Raw genomic sequence first — 20,761 nt, 5'->3', positions numbered from 1 at the left:
TCTGTATAGAGAATTCACACACTCTTGTGTGGGAAGGATGCTGCAAAATACTGCTGTATTGTGACGCCTAGCACACCACAACCATATTCGTGCCTTTAAAAAAGTTGTGAATACTCTGGATTGGTGTGTCCGGCCTGGCCTCGCCCAAGCTTGAGGCACAGAGCTTCTGAGCGGCCAGAGTACGAGCTTTTGGGCTAAACCGAGCCTTCGCACACCTCTAACGGTAAGGGCCGAGTTGTGCCTCAATCTGGAGAAACCACATTTGCGGGTTCTGGGGTCAGAAGGGTGGAAGGCAAAGTTGCAATGATGAAACGTTCTGCGAGAGTAAGAGCGGCTCTGTAGAGCAGGTGCCGGCTTCAGTCATCCTCTAGTCCTAGGCAATCAGTTGTAGATGTGGTGCTCTAGGTCGCAGGGAAATATAAGCTTCCCACACATTTTAAGGCATAACCAAACTACTGAGCTGTGGCAGCACGTGCCTCCGGCCCAGTACATTCTTTGTTGTCCTCCTCTTGTGCAGCCGCGCTTAAGGCACAGCCAAAGAAGGATGCTGCAAGGGTAGCTTTTCTAACCAATTGTTCCAGTTTATTTTTTCTGATATTTTATGTTGAGCTTCTGTACTCTGTGAAATTTCTGGAACTCAGCGGAGAGTACTATAACTGTCGCAGCATTCAACAAATTCTTTTATTACAGTTCTGTATTCTCTGCATGAACAAGACAAATTTATATAAAAAAAAGGAAATGAATACATAACTCCTCAGGGCTGTTTCTTGGACTAGTTAGTGGGGTTTACTCATTTTGGTGAGGTCTGAAGTGCAAAACAGACAGTGACGTGAAAGAAACACAGGGCAAAGCGCTAACTTGCAAATGAATACTGAGCTCATAAAAATATTGGGGGAAGGGGGGGGGGGGGGACTTAAACTCTTCCTTTAAGGTCATGGCATGCCAGCGTTAATGGCGCCAGTTGCCGGTTTTCCTTGTGGACCTTCGTGTAGACACACTTTGCCACTCACTTGTTCAGAAGCTTTTAACTTGCGGCTGCATTGTCCCATACATAGTCGCAAGATACCACATTATAAAACCACCGCGACAGAGATCTAAAGCACCATCTTAACCAAGCCACACAAAGGTATCTTCGTGGCCTAGGGGTCCTGAAGGGCTGGATTCCGATTTCACCCTTCCATGTCACACCTGTGTTGGCAGCGCCTACCAATTCGGCCATGCCACGTCTCATGCCATCACACAACTCAATGACTAGCCATGCATGACCATGTCGTCTGCCAGCTACCACTTGCCTTAGCCATGCCCATGATTTTTTGCTCATAATGCGGACAATGGCTTTTCTGGGGGACGAAGCCTTTAATGGTGCTGAATGGGAGAACTAGGGTTGGAACACTTTCATCCAGCGATAGAACTAGTGCAGTTTCTTAGCACCAAGAACAGTCAAGGGCAGTCCAGGCTGCACTTCAAACACAAGTTTGAAGGACGTCGCCTGACATCAAAAACACTGCATAATTGCTGTTTCACTCCTTTTAGCAGGACATTTTCGAGAACACTGCAGGATCTGCACTGGAGAAATGCGTAAGCATGCTCATTGCTGTGTTGTCCGCAAGATGTGTCAGCGGGATTCTGCGAGTAACAGATACTGCGCCTTTCCTTTCCTGTAAACCAATTATAGAAGGGTGGTGAACTGTGATGCGTTCAATGGAACACTGGTTGTGTTCAACAAGAGGCATGCGATGTACCGTGTGCAGCAGCAATGCTCAGGCTTTCGCAAGATCAAAAAACAGCGCGGCTACTTGGGACAAACAGAAAGGAGAATAACGGACAAGCGCTTGTCCGTTATTCTCCTCTCTGTTTGTCCCAAGTAGCCGCGCTGTTTTTTGATCTTGCAATGCACCAACTAGCTCAGTGGCCAAGGCTCAGGGGCGCGTAAAGGCAGGCACATCTGCAGGTGGCAACAATGACTCACAATGTGACCAGAAACTCTGCACGCATAACAAATAAGAAGGTTGTCATATATGCGCCAGGAGTCCACACAAAGAGGGGACAGTTACGTAGGAATGAAGGTGGCAGGCTACAGTGGAAGGCGGAACGGGATAAACATGTCTGACCAGATCTGACGTTGCCATACATGAGCGTTATTGCAGCAGGAACCTGCAGATGAATGAATGGCAGCACTTCAGACACTTGCTCGCAAATCAGCCTGAAGGGTCATGGCCAGGCTAGATGGAGATCCTCAAATGTCCTTAATTAGGAGTAGCTGGTATGTCACCTCCTCAATCGCAGTCTTTAAACTGGTCCAGCAGCAAGCTGCTGACGGAACCAAGCTGGAAAGTGATTCAAAGTGCACAGAAGGTGGCTGAACCAGAATGCGCTGCTTTGCTCCTGCCAAAGCATGAATATATTGGCAACAGTGATAGGGTTTAGGACAACTGCGTCAGCCTCAATGTTTTTGAGAATGTGCTTTATCTGATCCATCTCTGGCTGGAGACTTCTAGATGTGTACACAGGTTCACAATGTCTTCAGTATAACTGGTGAAGGATCCTTGCAGCTGGGTTTAGGCTCACAAGTACTGTTTGGAACACAGCTTTTGTATGCAAGGGCAGCCAAAGATCTAAGAAAAGGCGCGTTTAAAAGCAGACTAGGTGGTGAAGTTTGCTTTGCGGTTTCTGCTCTACAAACTGGCAATACCTGTCACGTAAAACACCATGTCGTTCAGCTTCACAGCGTCGTCTCCCTGGTTGTGGACGCTTAACCGCTTGTAAGAGGTAAACCAATCCTATGTATCTTGGTCATTGAACCCACTGAAAATGGCCGGGTCCCACTATCGACATCAAGGTCCCTACATACCTATCTTAATGTTTAGCCAGCTGTGGCGACCTAATCCTTGAAAACTTCATCTCATTCGCACACTTCATTTTCTGCTGCCCCTTGCTACACGAAGAAGAACACATAAGGCGATTGACTAGCGCTGGTCAATCATTTTATATGTCCTTCTTCGTCCGCTCTTTATTTTTGCGCTAAATTCTTGACTTCATGAATGATCAACTAGCCCGGCAGCAAGCTACACTTGGGAGGGAACGAATAAGGTTTGCCACATGAGGGACGGTGCACGAAGTCAGGATCTCTGAACAGAACAGATATTCAGCTTAAGCGACGAAGGCGATCTTAGTCTGGAAGCAATGAGCGATAATTTCAGAGCCATTGATAATGAGTGCATGGCAGAGGTAGGCAGTAGGACAATTAGACAGGCTACCAGTAAACTATCTAAGCAGACGAAATATCTGATTATGAAATGGCAAGGCGTGAAAACCTCCCTCCGATGGGTCAGGATAGAACTGGCAGAGATGTTAAAGGTACTCAGTGAACGCAATTTGTTCGACGCAAGGGAGTATAGTACGGAGAGAATCGAGCATGCTCTAAAATACAATGCTAGCCTGAAAGAGGTGAAGGGGAAATTAAGTAGGTGAAAATCCGATGTATGCATACCAAGGTAGCCGAGGAGTTCTACACTTAACCAGGCTGATAATGAGATTAGCAATAGTGAAGAGCAATCAGACGTTCCGTCAGTGACAAAGGAAGAGGTTAAGAAAGCTTTAGAAGCTATGAAAAGGGGGAAAGCAGCTGGGGAGGCTCAGGTAACTGCAGATTTGTTGAAGGACGGTGGGGATATTGTGCTTGAAAAATGGCCACCCTGCACATGCAATGTCTGGACATCGTCACCGGAGTTTTGGAAGAATGCTGACATTATTTTAATCCTTAAGAAAGGGGATGCTAAGGACTTGAAAAATTAGACCAATCAACATACTACCTGTTGCGTATACGGAATTTACTAAGTCATTGCTACTACAGTTATATATATATATTGAACTCGAAGTGGATCACGGAATAGTTAGATACATAGGCAATTTCATATATAAGGCAAACCAACAGATGAGGCTCTCTATAACCCAGAAGCATGAATATGGTACATGTATGGCAGTGGTGCGTTGCCTGCTGGCAACACACTGCTCACCAAGGGTGCGGCGATGACCTGCAAGGTGTACACATGCACTGAATGTCACCTGCCACCTAGTGTCGAAAAGGAGAGTACATTGGGAACACTTCCAAATGCCACTTCGCAGGCGCCAGAAATCTTGGCAGGCAGCAGCTGCCATGACTGCACAACCCGGCTCTATGCATGAAAAATGATTGCCGGTGAGCTGTTAAAACAATCCTTTGCAGGGCACGACGCGCAATTCGATGGACATGAACAACGCTGCTAAACTTTAATGTGGGATTTTCAGGGGGATATTTTGAGAGTTCGATATAGGAAAATGATATATGTGCATTTGATATATCCGGGATCAAATACAGAATCAGGACAACCTTAGACTTTAATCAACCAAATGATCAGGCAGGTTTTCGGAAAGGGTACTCTACCATCGATCATATTCATCATGCTATCAACGAGGTGATAGAAGGATGTTCGGGATATAACCAGCCTTTATAAATAGCATTCGTTGATTAGAATAAGCATTTGACTCAGTCGAAACGTCAGCAGTCATTGCCTAAGGGTGTATATGAGCCGTATGTGAAAGTATTGGAAGATATCAACAGTGGCCGCATAGCAACTATAGTCCTCCATAAAGAAAGTAATAAAATTCCCATAAGGAAAGGCACTAGGCAAGCAGACACGATCTCCCCAGTACTATTTGCCACTTGCTTAGAGGAAGTATTCAGAAACCTGGAGTGGGAACAATTATGAATAAGGGCTGATTTAATACATTGCCTTTTTAATTAACTCAGTGGACAAATTACAAAGAATGCTTAATGACCTAGGCAAGCAAAGCAAAAACATAGGCCTAAAAATTAATATGTGGAAGCCTACGGTAATGGTCAATAGCCTCGGATAAGAGCAGCAGTTTACAAAAATTCCGAAAGCACTGTGGAATCTACACTGCAGAAATGCGACAGCCTGAGTGTTGTTGATGCACAAGGTGCATCACATTTGCTCTCATTATCATTACCAACTAATTGCATCGTCATTGTTAATTCCATCACTGTCATTATCACTAATTGCAGCATTATTGTTATCGCTACTATCATCCTCACTGTAGACAAGAAGAATTATGATGTGTTTCACAATTCCGGGCATGGCTTCAGTTTGGTAGAACTGAAAAAGTTTTAACCCGCCGTGTCATGCGAAAGTATGCTGGCACGTTTTATTGTTCATCGTCTTGTTTTGAATGTCCAAGTCGGCAATAAAGAAAAAAAAAAAAAAAGGGGGGGCATGGCGCAGTAGGTTAAAGCGCTCGGCAGGGGATCCGAGGTATGGAGGTTCGATTCCCGGTGGAGATCGGACTTTCATTTTTCTAGATTTAAGGACAAAGTTTTCAGCGCAAAGGCACGCGGCCAAAGGAAAGAAGAAGAAGGAAGACTATAGGGACGAACACAGCGCAGTGTTTGTCCCTATAGTCTTTTTTTTTTTTTTCTTTGGCCACGTGCCTTTGCGCTGAAAACTATGTCCTTAAATATAGAATACCAACTAGCCCAACAACTTACTCTACTGAAGTTCATTTTCCTGATGACGTCATAGGATTGATAGATATGTCTGACCAGACGAACAAACAGCAACAGTATGAGCCATTGAAGGCTTTCGCCTTAATAGGTACACGGGTAGAAGCAGGCTCGAGCATTTTGGAACAGCTCAGGGAGCAGTGGTAATGCCACTTTGGAGCACTCAAATTATGCTTTGGAACATGTTTCTAGGGTCAAGCACTTTTAATAACTACAATTTTTTTTCTGATATACAAAAAAATCTAATTTGATTACTTTTTATTCAAGATTCAATGCTGTACTACCTATGCACGCATATCTCAACATGTAAAGATGTTTAAAGTAACACAGCTGGCTAAAAGCTTTTGCCTATTCTGACTTGACAGCTTTAGACATGTCCACGCTCAAGCACCACCACTACCTTGGAATTAAAATAAACAAGCTGCACATCGCCACTTTTTGATTCCGCAGCTGTGCTGATAAATTCCTGGGCACTGCTCAGTAGTACCTTCAGGAAGGATAGATGGCACTGAAGGGTAGCCTTTTCTTCCTTACGCTTCTTTACTTCATGGTTGTCTCCCAGTGACTCATGTTTTCTTTTAAATAACACTGGGGCTACACGTCGGCAACAGGCTTTCTATGCCTTTCCAACACTCTTGAAAGCATTTCTTGCAATTAACACCGTCCTGGCATCACCCCCATAATGCTTCAAGTATGCTTTTGTCTGATGTAGACTGGACAGGTTTGTTGTTAACAACGATTCTATAGTGAAGTACACACTCATTTTCACAGCAGAACTGTTGGAACAACTCGTGTAGTTCTTTGTAACCAGAAAAGTTTCCTCAACAGCTCGTGGTAGTCTGTGGCAATTGCTTCGCTCCTTGCCCTCACTTCTCTCACCACCGGCGATTCAAAAGGCTGGGAGAAGTTGCTGTCATGCGCACAAAACATTTTTCTCGCAATTAATTCCTCCCAGTCGTTTGTGACTCGTTTTAGAATAACTTGAGATCAAAATATTTCTTATGCTCGCTTTTCTAGTTTATTAAAATTTTATATGTGTTAGCTAGGCCCAGCCAAGGTGCATTGTACCTCCACCACTAGTGTGCTGCCATCGTTTAAACTATGACGACCCTTATAGACCAGAATACGGAGGGTAAATTGATCGCTGCCATATTGAGGGCGCTATAAGGCTACCTAGAGGTGCTGCAGCGAAATGACTGCTCTCCACTACCAAACGAGGTGGCCATGGCTATTCATAGCGCTTACGCCTTTACGTTTCTTTGAAGTTTTCACAACTTGCTGCTCACAAAATCGTCAAAATTGCATTTCTGCCTCTTGGCAAGGCTGTTCTACACATCTCGCAATGGCAGAGGCAAGCACAGCGTCCACAAGTGGAGCGAGTGGTTCGGTTAAGTGCATGGTACCTTTCTATGCGAAAAATACTACGGTTGCGACATTTCTTACCCTCGCGTGGTGTCTGCAAAAATTTGTTGCAGTCCGCACCGCACAAACAGGTGGCATGCCACAAGTGCGAGTAAACCTGATGTCTCCGTTTGCATTTCAGCAAGGAAGTGCCTTTTTTTTTTTTAACAGCCATGATAAGCAACGCCAACCAGTCACAAAAATAAGACCTTGCTATCTCCTGTTTGGTTGATGTGCTGCTGATTCATTCTTCAACCCTGCTGGAAAGGAACAAAAACAAAAGAGACACCGGGGAATCATCGCCAATGAGAAGCATTCGCTCGCAGTAGCGGCATGCGGTCTGTTTTGTGAGGTGTGGGCTGCGGCAGATTTTTTGCAGTCACCACGCAAAGGTAAAACATATAGCAGACTGCAAAGGTTTTGATGGTACATGGGACATTACTTGGGGGTGCAAATCAAATCAGAAAAGTCACAGCCATAGCAAGCCTGCATGCAATGGTACCATGCGCTTATAGGAACCACTCACTTCACTTGTGGACACTGTACTTGCCTCTGCCCTCGCAAGATGTAAAGAATAGTCTTGCTGTGAGGCCGAAATTAACTTTTGACAATTTTATCAGCAACCAGTTGTGAAAACTTCAAAAAGAAACATAAAAGCGCAAGAGCTAGACACCCACGGCTGCCTCGTTTGACAATCCAGAGGCATAGTTTCGCTGCGGCAACTATAGATGGTGCTAGAACGCTCTCAAAATGGCAGTGTTCAATTTACCCTCCTTGTTCTGGTCTATAGACCTTTTCGAAAAGTGGTCGTGGGCGCTGCCATATTGAATACTGGGCTGTGCTGCTAGCATAAGAAAAGTTGAGAATTATCTCTCCCAAAGCCGCCCCACAGCCCAGTCAAACCGGTTTCGCCGAGGCTCGTGAAAAGGTCTATAGCACAACATGCCACTGCCCTGCTGCACTTCTCACATTCACCTAACCAAATTGCATCGAACCGCATTTCTTGTACCTGGCGCAATTAATGGCCCAATACAATTAATGTTAAGCAAAAATCACGTTTCGCTAAATTTTATGGCAAAATACCAAGGCATCAAAACATCATGGCAAAACATCGTTTTGGAGTTTTGGAACAATATTGTGTTTTGGGGCAGGATGGCGCAGGCAAAGCAGTTTGGAGCAGAATAAAGCAAACGGAGTGAATGGAGCAGTACTTCCACCCTGCAGGTAACAAAGCTCTGGATGTTGTTGGCAAATGTGTCCGCTTAGGACAGGTAGCAACCGCAGATCCGGACCATGAAAGAGCGATAACTACAGGTTTTCCCCCCGAATTTAATCCTAGTGCTAGTGCAAATAATCTGAGCGCTGACTGATATAATCTGCGTGCCATGTAATTTAATTCGAGTGCCAAGCATTTAATTAAAGTGCCAGCATATCTAATTCGAGCGCGAGCTCGAATAATGCCAGCGCCAACTAATTTAATCCGAATGCCAAAGCAATTAATACAAGCGCCGGCAAATTTAATCCGTGTGCCAACCAATTTAATCCATATGTGGAAAATGAATGCAATACAGGGCTCCAAAGCACGAAACATGAATTCCAGAAATAAATCAAAATTGAGATCATCTTTCAGACAATGCGCCGAATCAGCAAAGTGTCAACGTATAGGATAGCCTTCATCAGTATTATGACAAACATTGCCTTGATGCAAGTGTTTTAAACCTAATGTCTCCCAGAAAATAAAACTGCATTTTAAAGACGGCCGCTTCTGTGCTTTTACAAGCCTGTAGTTTCCTACGCCGCTACAATTACAGCCCAGGCAAATTAAGCACTGCTGTTTGGGTTAAAAGCTCTGCTGTACATAGTTTCAGCCACTTTGCCATGTCAGAGCCAGACTAAATGCAACGGCACGCGCTCTCTCTTTCCGTGGTAGTGGCCGTGTAAAATTGAGAAAGCGGTAAAATGAGATATGTTTCTCTGGCTCCATGTCTTCGCGCCTGAACCAACTCTGCTTTACACTAATCCTTCTTTTCTGCTAGTAGTGTTGAATCATTATTAGAAACACAAATACATTTCTGCACCGGTTGCCATTTCACAAAAACAGCAGGCTGTTGTGTGAAGGCCGAAATGCCATCAGCATGCAGATTCAGTGCATATGACAACCCATAATAAGCAGTGCTTAACCAGCCAATTAGAAGATGACAGTCATATTTATTCACTTGTCATGCGTCTAAACTAAAAGCTGCAAGAGGCGTGTCATAAACTGCCGTTTTTCAGCTGCGCGTGGTCCTTGGTTTTTGCAAGATACAAGAACAAAGCAAAATAGTGCATGCAGATGTGACGCTTAAGCGTCGCATGGTCTGCAAAGTGATCTCAATTTCGATTTATTTCTGGAATTCATGCTTCGTGCTTTACAGCCCTCTACTGCATTTATTTTCCACATATGAATTAAATCCGCTGGCGCTTGTAGTAATTGTGTTGGCAGTCTGATTCAATTGTTTGGCGCTGTCATCATTCGAGTTGGTGTTCGGATTAAATACACTGCCGCTTTTATTAAATGCTTGGCACTAAAATTAAATTACACGGTGCGCAGATTGTATCAGTTGGCGCTCACATTATTTCCGCTGGCACTAGGATTAAATTCAGAAGGAAAACCTGTAGAACAAGTCTAGGATGGAGCGCATTTGGCAAGTTCTTGCAGGCCATGACTAGCAGCTTACCGGTATACCTCAAGAAAACGGTAAACAACAGTTGCATCTTACGAGTACTCATCTATGGGGCTCAAATGTGAAGGCTAATTAAAGGGGTTATACTTAAGTTGAAGTAGATGCATAGAGCTGAGGAATGGAAAATGGTAAGTGTAGTCTAGAGATAGGAAGTATGCAGAGTGGGTCCAAGAAATCAACTCTAAATAATGGCATTCTAGTAGAAATCAAGAAGAAATGGTCACAAGCAGGACATGTATTGCAAAGAGAGGATAACCGATGGTCGCTAAGAGCAACAAATTGAATTCCAAGTGAAGGAAAGCGTGGCAGGGGGCGGCAGAAAGTCAGGTGGGTGGACAAGGTTAGTAAGTTTTCAGGGGTCAAGTGGGTGCAGCTAGCACAAGACCGGGTTAACTGAAGGATTACGAGAGAAGCCTTCGTTCTGCAGTGGGTATAGTCCAGCTAACGATGATAATGATGATGAGCTATGGACAAAGAAAAACCGTATGGCAACAAAGGGCTCCTTTATCACATAAAAAACTGAATTAAAAAAAAATCTTCCCACCAGTTGAACCAGACTTGCAATGACCTCATTAAAATGGCCAGTTTGCCGCCACTCTGAAATTAATGGCCGAGCAGCATAACTTTTGGGATCTGCACTCGCAAAATCAATACTGACATATACATTTCACTTGAGAAATCTGTCGCCAACGGTGACACCAGCATTTCATCTCTCCTCTTGAGTATACTCGTAACTCCCTGCCACTAAAAAGAAATATTGCTGACAAGTCGTATTGTCTACGAAGAGGCTTCACAAATTCATGAAACATTTAGCGTAAATATATGTGCGGCTCCAACGCCTCAATAAGTCTTTTAATTAAACTGCACATGCTCTTTTCTCTCTGTCTGAGCACGTGGAGGGGCAGCTGAACTGTGCATGTGCAAAGGTTATCGCGGCGCGAGACTTGTGCTTGACGCGGCAGAAAGTGTAGATAAAGGGACAGAATGGAAGAATCGGGGGAATCTGGCGGGAGCCCTGCTTGGGGAGCGATCACGTTGCTAGCTGTTGGCGAGCAGCCCGAAGCATCCTGATGTAATGGACTGTGGAGCAGAGCAATACCAGGATGAAGACGGAAGCGATGCCTCCTGAGCTGGTTTTTTGCTTGAGTTGCAGCCAGACGAGGAGCAATGTATTTTGTACTGCTCGGAGCCCCTTTTGCCATGTCACATAGGCCATCTTTACACCCCACTATGTTTCGTCTTGCCATGTAAAAGCACTGGCCCCTTACTTTTGTAGCAAAGCATTGTCCTGTCACGAGTCTCGACCACATGCTTCGCATTGCAGCAGCGTGCAGTGTTGTATCTTTGCAAAGTGCTTCTCTGCTGACCCGGAAATAAACTGACATTTTTATCATCATCATCAGCCAGACTATACCCACTGCAGGGTGAAAGCCTCTCTCATATTTCACCAATTGGTATTTTGGAGCAGAATGGAATTCATGTGAATTTGTGACTAGTAGTCGGGCGAGGCCCTGACTCGCGGACCCATTCTTTAGAAGGCGGGGCCTACAAATAGATTAGGTATTTTTAGACCTGCATCATTATTATCACCACGTCGCTTTGTTGCTTCAGCAGCGAGTCATGGCGAGTCAGTGTGCCAGGTTCATCCATGCTATGAAAATGTTGATGAATTCTGAATCAACAGTTCCTGAATTCCTGACCAAACCAAACCGAATTCTGAATCAGGTGAAAGTAACACAGATGAAAAAAGAACCTGGAAGGAAGTGAGAAGCAGTCACAAAAAAAAAAAAAAACTTGGCAGTGAAAGGGTTAATAACAGTGCGCTCTTTGTGATTAGGGTCATCGGCTCTACCTCGTCCATCCATCCCAGAGGTCTTTCATCCTGCCATTTTCCATTCACTTCACGACATCTGCCATCTCAGCATCAGAGCCACATAGTGCCTCATTACGCAGCGGTACGTCTGGCCAAACATTAGACGTTCGCCAGTGGGCCCGCTCGTGTTTTGCTTGCCAGTCCGTCAAAATGACTCACTATACAAAGACTCCTCCCCAGTCTTTCCTGCCATCTGGTTGTTGCTTTGACCACGTTCACCTTGACTTGGTTGGACCATCACCTCCATCTAATGGCTGCCGGCACATTCTGATGATGACTGACCGCTTCACTCGTTAGCTCGAAGCAGTGCCCACTCTGGACATTACTGCGCAAACAGTTGCCAAAGCCTTCGTTTCAGCATGGATTTCCCACTTTGGCTGTTACCACGGATCGTGGCCGCCAGTTTGAATGCATCCTCTTCACTTCCCTTACCAGTCTGCTCGGCACTAAACAATGCCGCACCACAGCATACCATCCTTATGCTAACGGCATGGTTGAGAAGCTCCATCGTCAGCTCAAGACTGCCCTCATTGCTCGCCTAGATCGCGAGCACTGGGCTGGTCACCTTCCTATGGTGTTTCTTGGCCTACGCACCGTTTTTCGTCGCGACCTTGGCTGTTTGATGGCCGAAGTCATCTCGGAGACTTGTTCGTTCCTTCGGCTTCCTCGTCCCGGCCCCTGCAGTACCTTTAACGCCTTTGGGACTGCATTCAACACCTAAACCCAGTCCCACCTCTATCATCTGACCGTCAGATCTTTATGCACCCAGATCTTGCGTCCTCGAGGCATGTTTTTCTAAGGCGAGACACTGTAAAGGCGCCTCTTAGCCCCCCCTATGATGGCCCGTACCATGTCCTCAACAAGACTACAAAGTCTGCGACTATCCTGCTGGATGGTCGTGAGAGGTAGTCTCCCTGGATCGCCTTAAACCCAAATATATGGAGACACCTCCCCAGGAGCTCCCCTCGGATGTTGCTGGCTTATCTGTCGACATGCCTGCCGCTGAGGCACCCTCATCCCTGCCCCGTTGGCGCGTACATTTCGCCGCTCCGTTTGGTCGGGGGGCCCTGTAGCGCACAGCGCCGCTGTAAAGCGGAGGCGCTAAGATCGGCGTTCACAGCCTAGCAAGCACGGCACAGGCTGCTCGGTTCGAGAAGCCTGCCACGCTGGTCCTCTTGTTCTGGTGCTCCGCTGCAACGCCGTAAATTCCTTACATGCTCTTCACTGCAGGACACTTCCTGCCGGCTGCAAATATACACAGAACCAGCACTCCACTGCTTCAATACAATGCTGCTTTAGGCTTGGGCACTGCCAGCTTCGACAATAAAGGAATCTGCTGAAGGCCACGGACACAAAGAAAAATTTAAATGAAGCTGTAGTACAGCAGAAGGATCAGAATTCCCGCAAAGTAATTTGAGATGCGGATCAAAAAGCTGCAAAGAAGACTGTTCTTTGCCCGCAGCTGCGAGGAGGGCTATCAAATGCAGGTGCCATATTCGGTTTGAGGTCGAGCACAGAGACTGGCATTCAACAAAAACAGTATGGAGCTCCTATCGGGATGGAGTCTGATGCCGATTTACGACCTACGGGAAGTCGGCGCAGCCGTGGGCGAGCAGTGCACCACGGGCGTACTGGCGGCCCATGACCGGTAAGCGAGCCATGATAATTCGCCCCCTTGTGTTTCCTCGTGACTGCGGCGACGAGGATTTCAACAGAACGAGTCGGATGTACGGCCTGCATGCGGGGCCCGTTCGGCATAGAGGGTGGCCTGCCTCACTTTGGCAGCGGCACCAGGAGCAGAGCCCAACAACCCAAGTCCCGACCCCTGCCCTGATTCCTGTATTACATGGGCCTGCTGAAGGACCAGCCGTGCGACTCCCAAGGGGAAAACGGCACCCAGGTGGAGGTCATGATTAAGGGAGGAGGGTGTGGGAATTTAAGATTACCCACGCTTGCACGACACGGCTATGTCTGCCTCACGGGGATACCTCATCTTTCTCCTTCCCCTGAAGCAGTGGCGGAGAGGGCAGGGGCGAGAGACCTGGCGTAGCGTGCCGGGCGGCCCCTCCTTCCCCCTACCCTCTAATATCGATGTACAGCATCTCATCGGGGGGAGGCGACGCCAGAGCCCGCGGATGCTGCTATGACCAAGGATAAAAATTGGGCACTCCCAATAAACAGCCCAGCCCGGTGGCTCTGCCTCAGTGTTTCGTTCTTCCCTGCCACGGATGTGGTCAGAGCTAGCGGCGGGGCGTTCCGTTCTGAGCACAGAGCCCGAGTCCCGTGAGAACCCCCACAAGGTGTTGTTACATGTCTCCTTGACGTCAGCTCCAGCATCCATTGCAGTGAAGAGCAAGCACAGAGCAACGCCAGGGTTCAAAGCGATCGCTGAATGGAAATGTTTTTTTTTTTTCATCTAAAGCACAAATTAGATTAAGCTCTAAAAAATCATTGAATGGTACTGTGTCATGCAATATATATATATATATATATTACCCCGCACCTCCACCAAGTGTTAAGTGGGGATCCAGGCACTGGTAGTGGGCACTGGTAGCGAGAAGAACCGGAGCGGTGGTGGCTTAACTTTTGAGTCAGGTGGTCCGCAAAAGCACTTCCTCTTCCTCCTTCTCGGCTATCTGTCCGCTTAATCAGAACTTCTTCTTTACAATACACATATATAACTGCAAAAAATTTGCACATTTAAAGCTGACAGTGCCCAGGCCTAAAGCACCATTGCACTCAAGCAGCGGACTGCTTGTTCGCAGCCAGCAGAAAGTGGGCTGCTGCGATGAGCAGGCACAGAGCAACACCGTGGTTGCCTGCAAAGGCTCAACTTGAGAAATTATTTTCTCACTTAAAAGCACCCTGATTAAACTTTCAGTATTAAATGGCAATGAATGGCTCTGTGCAAACTAGTATTTTTCATATCTTTAATAGGGCCACTTCATTACATAACTGACGGAGGAATAAACCTCAAACCTCAATAAGGTAATTTTCTCTGATTTAGAATACTTTTGCAGGTGCACCTTACATTGTTTGATCTCTTTTATAATGTTTTTGCAGGTGCAGCTTAGGTTGTTTGATCTCTTTTATAGGCTTTTTGTCTTCTAAAAAAGTTGGAGAAATAGATTGAGTACTATAATAGTAATAATTGGTTTACAGGAAAGGAAAAGTTTTCCCGTGGACACCTGAATCACGCTACAAGGGAAGGAAGATGGGAGCGAAAGCGGAAAGAGAGGCCCCATAGTGGAGGGCTACGGAGTAATTTTGACCACCTGGGGACCTTTAACATGCATTGACATCGCACAGCACACAGATGCCTCTCCGCTTTGCATCCATCGAAACGCAGCTGCCGGCAGTCAGATTCGAACCCAGGCACTCTAGTCTAGTGCCTAGACCATAAGAATATAAAATTTGACAAACATTTCAAAATTTCAGCTTTTTGTACCATATTTTATGATGTATATTTGAACAAATATAAGGCAGAGTTTGTTTATTTCCTGCACATCAAAAGAACAATGCATTTTATTAATATGAAAATTTTTGTTTATAGTAATGCATCAAAAAGTTAATTTTTTTACAAATTTATCTGTGTGACTAGGTTTTGCTATTACTTGCAAGCTTAAAGGAGTATAGACCACCTTCACTCTGGCTACGTCATGAAGATGCGGTGGCGCTGTCGTAATTACAGACTTTCGCGTGGTAGGAAAAACAATGCTTCAGTTGCTTTCGCCTATTGTGATTGTGCGATGGTTTGCTGCAGCCGAAAAAATAAAAAACAAAGCACCATGCTGACTAGTTGCATCACCGTGGCATGTGCTGGAAGGCAAAGGACGCAAAGTTTAGTAAGCTTGCACAGGTTTCTTATGGGCGAAGGTCGCCGTAAACAGTGGGCCATCGCAGTGTGGCGCGAAGGCTGGATACCGACACCTTTACGCCAGAGCGGTTATGGGCTCAAAGGCCATGAATAACTCGAGTTTGGCCTTCTTTATGACGCGTAATGGTATTTTGTGAGTGCACGTAAAATGTTGACGAGGCAGCCAGTATATTAATGCGTAGACCTGTTTATAATGTAAGCAATTCCTGAAGCAAATTTTTTTTTCACTTTCTAGTTGTATGTATTATGTGCATAGTGAGCTGCTGCGCATGCGATCAGTATTGCACTCCTCCGTGGTTATATTGTATGGCTAACATTAGCTTTGTTCACCTCAAATTATTTTAAATTTTGTGATGAAATGTGCGTGTGCTGACAGCCACTGATTTGCTCAATTGGAGATGAATTTTATTATACCGAGGCGTTTGAGTGGTATTCACTGCAGCTAATTTTGAATGCGAGTTGTGGGGTTGAGCGTCCCGAGTGACATATGGGCCCCTGTTTCAGATTTTGAGGATCTTTACATCAACTACGTACTGCATGGCACACTGTCGCATTCAGAGTTTATCCTACATAGAAACGTGGTCACGACGGCCAGGACTGAACTGGGTAGCCCTAACTACGGAACCAGCATGTGGACGCTGCAGCTTGTAATGCAAGCTAAAAGCTTGAATACCCATGAAGAAATTATAAACGCTGACGCCAATAACCTTCCACGAACAGAACAGATAGGCGTGCAGCGTGGTGATTTAAAGGAATAATGCAAGGATAAGCAAACCTGTACGGTGCCAAGGCACAGTGCCCTTGCTACTGTTGCCATGCTTACCAACAACGCTCATTTGATGCTCGGTATGAAGAATGATCCGAGAATGCAATGATGTTTTGAGCGGAATACTTCCTACCTGGTTTGCGTGTGCTGTTTACGAGCGAGAAAAATCACATTCCACTTACCCGACTGAAAGTTGTTGTATGCACCCAAAGCTTTGCAATTCTCGACGCATTCCGCGGCTAATGTGCTGGGCAAATAGCAAATAGATATCAATCAACGCTACTCATTTTCAAGGCAGCAACAACTTCGCTCGTGCGCTTTGAATCCGCTCTTGGTCTGGTACGGTGTGCAGGACAAGGTGATGCATGTTGTGTACGTGAAGTTTTTCCAAGTATTGCTTTTGTACTCACACAGCGCGTGGGTATTTTATCTGCCAAAAAGGTGCCTGCATATCACAATAACACGCTCTTGGCAAGTATGGCCACAGCAGTGGGGTGGCACCACAGTGCCGCTCCCGTGCTTTCCGCCTGCTCTGGGGCCATAGACGACTGCCATGCCACTTTGATTGCTTTGTTTGTTTTAAAGATGGCGGAGACCTATAGACACCTAATTTTTGGGTTCGTGTTTAATTAGCTGTAATGATGTGCAAGGTATTACTGTACAGAAAGCACCAGGTGATATCCACCTATGACCGCTAAACAATTTATCATTGAATTTCTTTCCTCATCCGTTTCGGTTTCAAAAGCTGTGTGATGGCTGTGACGCCAAAGTTAAGTCTAGGTCACGTGACGGGTGAAAAAAAATTGTGATATCCTGTGATGTTTAAATTCACTGCAACGCTGAAGCCAGCCTGCCTCAAGAACAGGAATCGCGAAGAGCTGGAGATTATACTGCGGCTTTTTCATGCTGTGCATGGCTTGGACTTGATTGTGATGTCACAGCCATCTCTCAGCTGTTGAAACCGAAATTGGCGAGAAAAGAAAATTGAACTGAAAAGTATTTAGCAGTCGTAGGCAAAAACCACTTGGCGATCCGTATACAGGAATGTCTAACAAAAATGCCACCAAAATTTGGCGTCTGTACTCCTTTAAGATGGTGGTCACGGGCAGAAAATATTTTTTCGCCAAAAACAAGCTGGGATAATATTCTTCATAGCAATACAATTTGCTATGATTTTTTAAAAAGAAATTGAGGATGGTCAAGCCCACAACCTGTATCAGTTGGTGTGGAATGAAACCAGCACCTTTACCTTAGCAGATCATGCTAGCCATAACAGCCTAGCATTATCCTTGATGCATTAGCATGACAGGAAAAAAAAAACAAAACAGTGGTAGCATACCATATATACACCATTACAAAATCAAAGAACTTGAAGGTAAGCTGTCTAAAAATTGTAAAAACTTTTTTTTTTTTTTTGTGGAACTGCAGCAGCATCACACTTTGTACCAAAAAAAAATTGCCTTGACAAGCACTGGACCATATATATGCTGGTCTGCAAATATTAAACGCCTTTGCCCACACGTACCAGCCACAGCTATCCGATGGAAACTAAGGCAGAATCAAAAGCACAGAAGAAAGCCCCAGGTTGCCTCCAAAGGATCCCTGTTTCAGCACACGCACCAAAGACAGGGAAGGACCTGGAAATCAGAACAATGCAATAAATGCCCACTCCTGGGAAAGGTAAAATGTGAAGGATTTTGTTACAACACAGAAAGTATAATGAATGAAAGTATGAATTCCGCAATTCATGGCAGTTGGTTGTGTCTACTATCTTTGCAAACATTTGTCGTCACTTCAAGTAAAGGATCCATTTCTCGTTCCTAATTCTGAGGCAGTTGCTGATTTGCTCCAAAATGAGAGCTTGGTATACAGTGCTGGTTTTAGCGTAGATGTGATTGATTTGTATAATCTCTTCCACACTCTCAACTCATCCAGTATGTTCAGCAATGTATTACGGAGGACAATGATGAATGCTGGTTCCAAAATGAGTGTGGAACCTTAACCGAATCTTTTTTGGAAATGTTATCTTACTACCTGAGTAACACGTTTTTTGAGTGAGATGGTAGACTTTATACGCAAAAATCTGGTGTGTGCATAGGTGCCAAGATAGCTCCCATCCTCAGCGACATTTATCTAAGCAGGGTTGATATGAAAGTTGAGAATGATTTAGCCAGTTGTTGCATGCACATTTTCCGTTTCGTGGAGGATTTTCTGGTGCTAGCTAGCTCTGTGAATCCTGAATTTGTGTCAAATGTTCTTCATGTTTTTGCACGTAATGGGTCGGGACTAAGGCTCACGCATGAAGTCCCCCAAGAAACAGCCTTACAATTTCTCGATTTAAAGTTGTCTTTCCAACCCCACCATGTCTGTTGGCAGTATTCACCTAGGAGTGAAAAGCCCCTTCTGAATTACAGGTCCTTTCATTCAAAGCTCGTAAAAAGTAGTATTGTTACGGGATGCTTAGGCATGGCAGTGAAGAAATCTTGTCATCATAAAATGATGTCCAGTCTCTTAACTCAGGCGGACAAATGCAGGGAAGCTGGTTTCCTGAACTCAGTTCTCGTCTCGAGTGCAGACAAAGTCCTCTGCGCGCTAAAATTGTCTTCAAGCATGTGAGGGCGGGAAAGGTGTTCGGAGGAAGGAAGGAGAAAGGTATGTAGTAGTCATGCCATATGTACACACGCTGTTGCACCGAATTAAAAGAGTAGGAAGCAAGCATAATGTAAACATTCTGTTTCCTTCTCCTAACAAACTAGAAAGAGTGGCAGCCGCGGTTCAAAGAATGCACGAGGGGGCAGAAGAAATGTGTGCAACATAAATCATGAAAATAGATATGTTCCTTGTAAGACTGGCATAGTATATCAAATCCCTCTGGCCTTACCTACATAGGCCAGACTGTGCAATGCAGTAAAGTGCGGCTCATGGAGCACGCTAATTCGCTGAAAAAGAAAGAAGCTAACCTAGCGAAGCACTGATCCATGTGCGAATGCACGTCATTTTTTGATGACAGTGATGTTTTGTTCGTTCATTCTTACCAGTGCACTAGAGAAGTAGCCAAAGCTTTTCACATCAGAAAAAGTAAAGGGTGCGTGAGTACGCCTTTTGTCACATTATCTACTCGGGAAATGAATATGCTGCACAGTGGGCGGCAGTTCTGCCGATGCACTCGTGCTTTTAAATGCTTTTTTTTCTTTTTACCAAAACTTGAGGTCGTTGACGTTGCGCATGTGCGCTGTTTCTCTGTGTGCGTATATATGATGTGATTCTTCCCAATAAAAAAAATCAGCTGTAAGTTCAGCGCTATTCGTGTGTCTCGTTTCGTTTATTTCTTGGTCTCTGTATTTTTTTCGCTGTTGGGCCACCATTAATTTCGATACTCCCCCGCTTTTTATTGCTTTGGCTGTGGCGGTGCTGATCGAAATTCATGCCCTGGCCACATCAAAGTCATGCTGTGGACTATCTTCATAAATAAGGCGAGTTTGATTACATATATCAGCACCCTTGTGGAGCAACCGGTTTTTGCCAGCACATATTTTTACAAGCGGGTGCACTCAAGTGCTACTCACCTTTTCATGAGGCACAAGGCATACCATCGGGAGAGGCCATGAGCAGAAGCTGCGACGAAGCCAAGATCTCACAATCGCCGTGCATCAAGATTATTTCGGTACATACTGAAAGGAAACAGAAATGGTTGCTCTTGCTGGGACAGGGCTAGCCGGGGCCAAACGGAGGCGTATTCGAAAATGAACTACAAAAGGAAAGCCCTTTCGTGCGAGCCGCCGGGACTGCTTTTAAGCGCACGAAAAAGGGCTCCTTAGTTCCTCTACACTTCACTTGAAGTCACTGATAAATAGACTCATAGCAAGATTACAAAAAAATAATTGAGATCGCTAAACAATAGAGCGTCGATGCAGAAAAAAAATTCCAAACAATTTGTAACGAGAGGGCAGCGGTGCAATGGGTTAGCGAGGCAAGTACGGAATGCAACACGTGCTTTGCGCTGTATTTCGCAGTACTCACGAAAGTTTGGAGAAAGCAGCAGGGATGCGTGCCACCCAATCTAATTTGCAGAATCCATTCCAGTCCGGTCATTCTGAAACAACGCGGCGCGAACAAGCCTCCCGCTTGCTTGTACCACTGCGCGCCAAAATTGAAAAGGGAGAAAAAAAAAAAAAAGGCGCCTGCGGCTGCGGAGGTGGCGATAAAAAAAAAAGCGTCTGGGTTCGAGAGTACACGCAAACAAAAAAACAACAATAGGCAATTTATTACGTCACATCCGCCAGACTACAAACAAATCCTCCTCGCCTACCTTCTTTCTTTTCGCGCATGCGCAGCTTATCAAGATCGGCAGGTGGTCGCCTCCCCTATGCAACCGCTGCTGTTGCAGCCTCTTCATCCGCTGGAATCAATAAAAAGTTCTGCTCTCTCTCTCTTTTCGCCTGGGGCTCCCAGTATGCGAGGCGGAGCTACAGGACGCTCTCCAAATTAAGTACCGGCGCTTAGTATTGCCCGAGCTTTACAGCGCGTATGTTTTTTCAAAATGTGCCAAAATAAGAAATGG

The 20,761-nt window shown here is 45.4% G+C and overlaps 1 long non-coding RNA gene across 2 annotated transcripts; it reads right to left on the bottom strand.

Annotated features, from left to right (window-relative positions):
* Positions 1-1,908: 1,908 nt before the first annotated feature.
* LOC146194251 (uncharacterized) lies at positions 1,909-20,364 on the bottom strand. Of its 2 annotated transcripts, none has more exons than XR_014705847.1 (4): positions 20,221-20,364; positions 19,767-19,871; positions 17,726-17,837; positions 1,909-1,945 (listed from the first exon to the last, which is right to left on the bottom strand). It is a non-coding gene; the product is annotated as an uncharacterized LOC146194251 (long non-coding RNA). The 2 variants fall into 2 exon arrangements; XR_014705846.1 differs by lacking the exon at positions 1,909-1,945 and adding an exon at positions 15,119-15,376.
* Positions 20,365-20,761: the final 397 nt, after the last annotated feature.

The sequence above is a fragment of the Amblyomma maculatum genome, chromosome 3, assembly GCF_055883805.1.
Source record: "Amblyomma maculatum isolate TAMU_Amacu chromosome 3, ASM5588380v1, whole genome shotgun sequence".
Classification (NCBI taxonomy): domain Eukaryota; kingdom Metazoa; phylum Arthropoda; class Arachnida; order Ixodida; family Ixodidae; genus Amblyomma; species Amblyomma maculatum.
Note: the sequence above shows the minus strand (reverse complement) of the source record. Positions and strands in the feature narration are given on the sequence as shown.